The sequence below is a fragment of the Agelaius tricolor genome, unplaced genomic scaffold (assembly GCF_023055355.1).
Source record: "Agelaius tricolor isolate 1412-34295 unplaced genomic scaffold, bAgeTri1.0.p SCAF_12, whole genome shotgun sequence".
NCBI classification, from domain to species: Eukaryota; Metazoa; Chordata; class Aves; order Passeriformes; family Icteridae; genus Agelaius; species Agelaius tricolor.
In genome coordinates this window covers 12,037,986-12,044,807 of record NW_027269272.1, presented here as the reverse complement: position 1 = coordinate 12,044,807, position 6,822 = coordinate 12,037,986, and positions in this window count along the sequence as shown.

Sequence of the window (6,822 nt, the reverse complement as noted above, 5' to 3'; positions counted from 1 at the left end):
TTCCCTCACAATTACTTCAGCTCTCTTGGCTTGGCCTAATCTGCCTGTTAAAGAAAGGGTATTCTCTCTGTTCTGAATTTTCGTCTTTGAGGAAGGAAGTCCTTCAGATGTAGGCTCCCTCAGTTTACCATTCAGATGTAGCTGTTGAGCTGCTCATTGAAGTTAGGGACTCCTTTTCAAGCAAAAAGAAAAAAAAACCCACAAGTGCAAGAATTATTACAGCTGATGGAAATTTGATTGTATTCTCCCATCTCTTGTTGCACAGGCTGTCATATCATTTGCACATTTTGTGGAGTGCTTTTTCCTCATTGTCCCCTTTATGGTAATTTGGAAGCAGATAGTGATTTTTCTTATCAGTAAAAGTAGGAAACCAGAATTTTAGTTGGCTGAACAAAACTTTTCTTCCTAAGAGCATTTGCAGTAAATAAATTAGATCCAACTGTTCTCCTTTTATGTCCAGCCCTATAAATAATGTAGAGGGAAATTCAGGAAAAGTAATGAGAGCATTGGCAGGAAACAGTTTCTCACAGGGCTTAGTTCTGATTTCAAATCTGTGTTGCCAGTAACAGCAAACTAATTACACGTGAAACTGCACTGTGCAACCCCGGTATCACCTGTGCAATAGAGTATGACACCATAGCACATCTGATTCTCTTTAGAAACATCTCTATCCTGCAACTACAGTGTTCAGAAGACAGGAAAGAACAAAAATAGGGGGAGGGAACTAGAAGCTCCTAATACAAACCTACTTATTTATAGACTATGCAAAAGTCTTTCTTGAGTGCCAGAGAATTAAAGCACACACACAAAAAATAGTTTTCTTCTTTGCTTGAGGTTCCAATTTTGGTTTTGACAGAATTCTTGCTGAAAGCACACTCTCATCCTGAAAGAGACTTCTCTGGAGCACCCTTGATACCTTTGCAACTTTTCTTTCCCTACTTCTGCACAAAGAGCACCTGACAGCCTCTCACTGCACACACTCCTGAGGACATTCCCATGTGCCTTTACCCTGTGCCTCCAGTGGCACTTGCAGCCAGCTCCAAGGGAGGGTGGCTGTGACCATGACCAGTTTGTTAGCATCAGCTGTGTCATGTAACTGCACTGGCTCCACACTCTCCTCATTCAGGTCAGAGCTGACTTGAACAGTGTCTAGTGGAGGTGGTGCTTTTGGAAGGGAAAGGATGCTATTGTACATAGATTTTTCAAAATATCAGCTCTTTTCATGTCTCAATCTGTAAATCAGACTCTGATCTAAATCTCCAGAAATTTATTCACATACAGACGTAAGTGACTCTTGTCATTAAACAACAACAATGGCTCCAAGGATGATTTATATACCTATATATCTCCCACTAAAGTAATTCTATTTTGTACCAAGAAACAGAAAGTCTATTTTTTCCATTTTAGTGACACAATTTTCTAGCTGCTCTCCTATTTCCTTCACAAGAACAACAAAATTAATGATCTCAGGTTTATCTCTCACATCCACCAAAGCTAAGGGAATCTGCTTTGTAATTATGTTTCATAATATTATCCACTTGAAGATTTGATGATTTAGATTACATCAAGACTGGCTAGCTGATCTGTCTTAGCTTTTACAGCCATCTAGATAAGAATAGCACCCTGTGACCCTTGCTGATGCCCTCCCTGGAGCTCAGAAGCTGACCTGCAGAGACTGAGGTGCCTTGCTCCTCTCCTCTCTGCCTGCTGCTGAAGATTTGGCCATGGGGCTGCCTGATTCACAGGTACCTGCTGGCACTTCAGGGGCTCTGCCGTTGTTTATTTTAGGGCCCTCTACTCCAGACATGATGCTCCTGTTCCTTTTACATGTTGAGTATTTGTCTTGGACTATTATGTTTAAAATGCACTGTTAGGGACATAGCACTTGCTTAAAATGGTTTTTTTAGAATTCATTCTTCTGATTGGTACTTTAGCCATTTCTACACCTGCTGTGTGGTCATTCTAAGTGCCTGCTCGTGGTCAACAGACCCTGGGAGGCTTCACTGGAAGTGTTGAAACAATCTTGTACTAAGAAGGAGTATCTGCTCACATTGTCAATATTTCAAGAATCCTGTTTGATATTTATTAGATCTCTTTGGTTACAGGAATGTTTGCAATTTAGCAGTCGTTACCTAATTTATAATTTTTATATTATGATGCAAAACAGTTCAAGCAATGATAAACCAGCACCATTCTCCTTAATATTTTCTTATGCTGGCAAATAAGCAACTGACTTTGAACAATAGAAGGTAAAACATTTTAAAAAAATAATTATTGGATATCAGTTTGTATTCCTATAAAGAGAAGAGGCAAGTAGAAACTGATATTAGAATTATCCAAACTGACAAATGGAAACACCAGAAGGTAATTTAGAAAAGCCATACTGAAAAACTCTACTGCTTTTATGATTGATGCCTCATGGCCGGTCTCTGCTAAATGCTAAAATAAAATATGAAGTTTTGAACTGTATTAAATATGACATTACTTGAGGTAAAACTAGCAAAGAGACAAAAAAAAGTTAAGAATGTCAGCTTAGTTCCTAATAATTTCCTAAATTCTGAAGGTGTGGGAATACTGTCAATACTACATTTACATTTGATATCTCAGCATCAGAAGAACCAGGGGAGGGGAGGGCTATGGCTCATCAGAGACATTTTCTATATAAAGCCAGAAACTATATTGCCATTTGATAAATGAGCCAAGAGCAAAGCTTGACAGACAAAAAGAGAGAAGAGGGAAATTTTCAGCCTGGAGGCTCTGCAAGTTTTCCAGTGACAATTCTCGTGTGTGGATTTTTATTTCTATGAAGTAGCAGATTCAATTAAAGGTGCCATATGATTAACTCTTTGTCTTACAGATCTAAGCAAATTTGGGAATCCTAGGAGCTGGCTGGGCACATCAGTTTGCAAGAGTCATTTTAGGTGCTTAGATTATCAAGAACATAGGGATAAATGCTCTCTATTGCATGTTTTCCAGTGCTATTGTGAAAAGGGAAAACTTGCAATTGCAGGAAATACCAAAGTTCTTTTGGAAGTGAAAACATCAAGACCTTGGCACTTCAGACTGCACTGAAAGAGTTGGGGTTGTTTAGCCTGGAGAAGGCTCAGGAGAAGCCTTACTGCAGCCTTTCAAAAAGTGAAGGGGACCTTACAAGATGGGGGAAACTTTTTAATAGGGTCTGTAGCAATAGGACAAGAAGTAATGGCTTTGAACTAAAAGGGTGTAAACTCATATAAGATATGAGGAAATAATTTTTTTATTATGAGGGAGGCAACACCAAGAGAAATGGTGGATGCCCCATCCCTGAAAACATTTGAGGTCAGATTGGATGAGGCTCTGAACAACCTGATCTAGTTCTTTCTCATTGCAGGGGTGTTGGATTAGATGACCTTTAAAGGTCCCTGCTAACTCAAACCATTCTACGATTCAAATGAAATAAAGAGTGTTTATTTGTTGTCACCTTATTGCAAAAGTCCCATACCTTCTTGGTGATTTCTCATGGGCACCTCCTCACAGCCAACAAACTCCACCTCTGGCCCACCTCACCCACCATTTTGTAGCACTCATCTTCTTATTGGACACAGCTGTGTCTTATTGGACACAGCTGCCCTATTAAGGGCAGGCCTGTTCCTAATCTTTGGTGATTAGTACAGCTGCAACCCCTCAGGTATGAGACTACCTTCTGCACTATTCTCTTACATTCTATCCCTTCACATTTATTGATAGTATCTCTGTAAATTTAAATTTATTTCACAGTGTCAGCTGAACAGGACCTGTACAGAAACACCAAGAGAGCACTGAAAGGTCTTTTGCTGTGGTACAAAATGCCAAGGTATTTTGTCCAGGTGACTCTTCACAGAGAAAAGAAGATTTGGTGAGAAGCCTGAAAGCTGGAGCATAAGCTAAGCCTCATATTCAGTCAGGTCATCAGCCTACTTTGGCAGCTGTACAGAACATTATGATTATCTTTGTCCCAGGGAAGATGTCAGGGAGAATATATATGTGGGATACATGAGGCACAGGAGGTTTGCACCAACATTTCCACAGTCTTTTCAAAGCACATCTCAGGGACAGTCTGTCACACAGGGTTACATTTCAGGAAGAGGTTTCCACTTTCCACTTCAGTAGCTGTCTCATTTTCAGGCAGACAAGGTCTCACTTGCCAGACATTCATTAGGAAATTTGTCTCTTGTCAGCTCTGTGTACAAAATATCTTTCTTCAATGACTGATAGGGAGAAGCCCTCACCCCTGGATCACCAGCATCACTAGCTGAGCCCAGCATTGCTGGCAGCAGCTGGTGGGGGAAGAGGAGTCCCTCAGGCTGGCTTTCCTGCCAGACTGCTGCAGGAGGCAATGACACCCTGTGACACCAGGCATTTTTTATAATTACTATGGCAGTAGCTCTGTAGTTCATACATTAAATGTCTGTCACTAAAGATTCATCATTCCAAGCCTGAAGATCTGTCACCTCAGGGACACATGACAGAAAATAGTTTTTGTTCTACCTTCAAAAGGAAACTAATGTAGAAAACTTTTGCTGCAATGTCAACTGTCCAAAGTTAGACAGCTTTTGTCCACATTAAGAAAGACACTTTGCTTATGCAACTCCATACTATTTTTGTCACATAACCTATGCATCATTTATGTAAATAATACATACACAAGGCAGCATAATTAAGATTGTATGAGATTGTAAATATGCCATCTTTTGGGTTTGAGCTTAAAACCTTTCTAGCTGAATTTATATCCACTACCTACAAACAATTTCTAACTGTGCATTCCATAGTTTTATCCCAAAAAGACAGGGACTCTAACAGATGCTGATTGAGCAGCTTCCTGGCTTCAAAAATGAAATATCATCAGTATATGAAAGGGTTTATTTTATTTGGTTCCCTGCAAGAGTAGAGGACTGGGCTTGGTGAAGAAGAAAGGTCACTCCTGTTTCTGTGTTCCTAACAGATCATAATTTAGCTGAAGATTAATGTCAATGCTAACAGGTTTATTTATGGGTAACTACTTACTGGCCTTTTACTTTTCTGTTCCTTCTGCAGCCATTGATGGAAACCAGCCAGACATCTCTGGGTTGGTTCGTGGGTGAATTCTCTCTAGCAACATCATTTACATTTGGTAAATGCAGTTTAATTTGAGAGCCTTGTTTATAGTCTGTCATTTACTACTTGTGGTGTTCGTAATCTATTTAATAGTGGGCACTAAAGAAGTACTTGAGCACAGCAGATTGAGGGTGTTTGGGGAATACACATTTAGGGTGTGTTTCTGGACAGGCGGTGCCAGGGAGTGATGCTGCTGTTTTCCTGATTGGCAAAGGTGCAGGAGCTTGGCTGCACGGGCTGCATGGGCTGGGAGCTTTTCCAGCAGCCTGTTCATCACCTCAATTTGCTCAACAGGCCTGAATTGCCCTGTTGCTGCACAGATCTGTAGATATGCTTGGGTGGCAATGCAGAACCTGTCAAGGTGTTAACTGTTCAGAAGTTTAAAACTACCTTTAGATGAGGCAAAATCTGCAGCAACCACATTTAAAAGGAGTCCTGGAACATGCAATCCATGAGATCTAACAGCCTTTGTTGGTGGTTTTGCCTGGAGCACAGCTCTTCAGCGGATATTAGGCCTGAAATATTCTTCTTATAAAATAGAGGGTCTTCTCTAGACTAAAAAACATTGACAGAAAGGAGCAGCAAGGAACTCATGTGTCTGTGCTGTGAGGATTACATAACTTTCTGTCATACACATTGACTTCCAGATGTAACAATTTTTATTATCATTATAATATATTATACCTAATGTAATATAATATATTATACCATTATTATGCCTTCATGACTGCACCCAATATACCTAGTGGCACCAGTTAAACTTCTAGCTGCTAACCAGCTTCTCATTGGTCATGGCGTAAGTAAATGTCTCTGTTTTAGCTTTCTTACTTTCCATTTCTGTCACTTAAAATCAGTTCAAAACCCAGCTGCAGACACAGTCTCTGTTCTCACAATGTTATGATCTCTGTCTCCACAGCCCCCCTCTTGTGAGCTGGACTCCCTGCCCCAACCCTCCACCAAATCTTGCCTAGATGTGTCCTGGTCCTTCCTCCAGTCCTGCTGGGGGATGTGACAGCCTCTCCTCAGGCCCTCACACCTGGCTGCCAACACAGCAACCTGCACTCCTAAAACCCTGGGCCTTGCCAAACCCACACACCCCCCAGCCTCTGCTGTTCCTTGTCCTCCAGTGCCTCTGTGCACACAGGAACTCTGCTGGCATCTCTTACTCGCCAGCTTCTTGCAGGCTGCCTCCAAAGGTCTGGGACATTCCAACAGCTGCACCTCCTCTCCCACAAAATCCCTCCTGGAAATGTAGCAAGAATGAATCCAGCTTAGTCTACTGCCTCCACCCAGCACTGTGGAAAGCAGAGTACAGGTATCATGACTGCTGAACTGCAGCATCCACTTTCTGTTAAATCCTCACAACATCCTCTCTAATCAAGAGCACTTTGAAGTTTTGGTAGTGAGACCACTCTTCTTTGTATTTTGCAGGAATAGGAATGTTAAGTGCTCAATAATCAAACTAAAAATAAGAGAATAGGCTTATATTCTGCCTTATATGCAGGAAAATTTCTGTTTAGTTCCTCAGGTCTGTTCAATTGGCTGTACCTGAACACTTCTACACTTATCTCCTTCTCCTGCAAGAGACACATATGGGAAGAAGTACTTAAAAACAGTAAGACGAACAGGTTATTTTTAAAGCAATACTCAGAACATAAATTATCACTTATTGATGTGATAATCTGTATGTCATTGTTCAATAGCACTAAC